Source organism: Leptodactylus fuscus, chromosome 5 (assembly GCF_031893055.1).
Source record: "Leptodactylus fuscus isolate aLepFus1 chromosome 5, aLepFus1.hap2, whole genome shotgun sequence".
Classification (NCBI taxonomy): Eukaryota; Metazoa; Chordata; class Amphibia; order Anura; family Leptodactylidae; genus Leptodactylus; species Leptodactylus fuscus.
Genome location: NC_134269.1, coordinates 17,269,779 through 17,270,824, shown reverse-complemented (window position 1 = coordinate 17,270,824; position 1,046 = coordinate 17,269,779). Strand labels below are relative to the sequence as shown.

The 1,046-nt window shown below is 52.9% G+C and overlaps 1 non-coding gene across 1 annotated transcript; it reads left to right on the top strand.

Annotated features, from left to right (window-relative positions):
* The first annotated feature begins 383 nt into the window (after nucleotides 1-383).
* On the top strand, nucleotides 384-465 carry TRNAS-CGA (transfer RNA serine (anticodon CGA)). Its single transcript has one exon. It is a non-coding gene; the product is annotated as a tRNA-Ser (tRNA).
* Nucleotides 466-1,046: the final 581 nt, after the last annotated feature.

Genomic DNA, 1,046 nt, shown 5'->3' with positions numbered 1-1,046 from the left:
CTGTAAGCGCGCACTTCCGGTTTCGCCGGAAGTATCATAGCGCCATGGCAACGGCCTGGCGCTGGCGGCCGCTCACTCAGGGAAGATTCAGGCCTTATTAAAGGCCGGAAAAGACGGGGAGATGTGGGGGTAAGTGCCCGTGTTAAGGGCCTCTTGGTGGGGGGGAATGTATATCTTTGCAGACCCCTGATTACAGGGTTAGTTGTCTGGGCAGGCTGCCTCACCTGCTTTGATTGTGGCTCCGCCCACTTCCAGCCGGCCAGAATTAAGAGGCTGGCTGGCCTGGTGTCAGAGACCTTCCTGCAGTATCTGCTGAAGGCGTGCGATTGTGGTGTTCATTGATCTTGAACTCTTTTCCAGTTTGCAAACTTTATTGGGAACCGGCTGTGATGGCCGAGTGGTTAAGGTTTTGGACTCGAAATCCAATGGGGTCTCCCCGCACAGGTTCAGATCCTGTTCACAGTGCCAGCCCGGCTAGCTCAGTCGGTAGAGCATGAGACTCTTAATCTCAAGGTCGTGGGTTCGAGTCGCACGTTGGGCGCCAAGTCACCTCTCTGTCCGGTCTACAGGACCTGGTAAGATTTACCCTTTTTTTAAAAAAGCTGGTATGATGTCATGGTGACAGTGTTGCATGGTCTATTATCTCTCTCTGTAGGATATGTCATCCTCTACTACCCCTCCTGGGGATGGTAGGAGGAAAACCTCTTCCAAGAGGAAACATCTTTCCTGCTTCGATTGCGACACACCGTTCCCTGATGGTAGGTAGCGGCTTGAAAGGTTGTGCCCTGCGGGGTACTACTGGTCCTATAACTTGCCTATTTTCAGGCTATGAGTGGGCCCGTTGTCGCGGGTGCAGAGGTCCTCCACCTGTGGAGCCCTCTCCCAGAGATATGATGGCATGGGTCAAGGAGATGGTGAGTTTGGGCATCGCTTGGGTAAATAGTTTTTCCCTTGCTTGTACTCTCCTTTTTGTTTTGCAGGATGATTCCCTCAAAGGGATCCATTGCACCTTGTCTCAGCTCACCAGGAGACCATGCTCTGAGCTC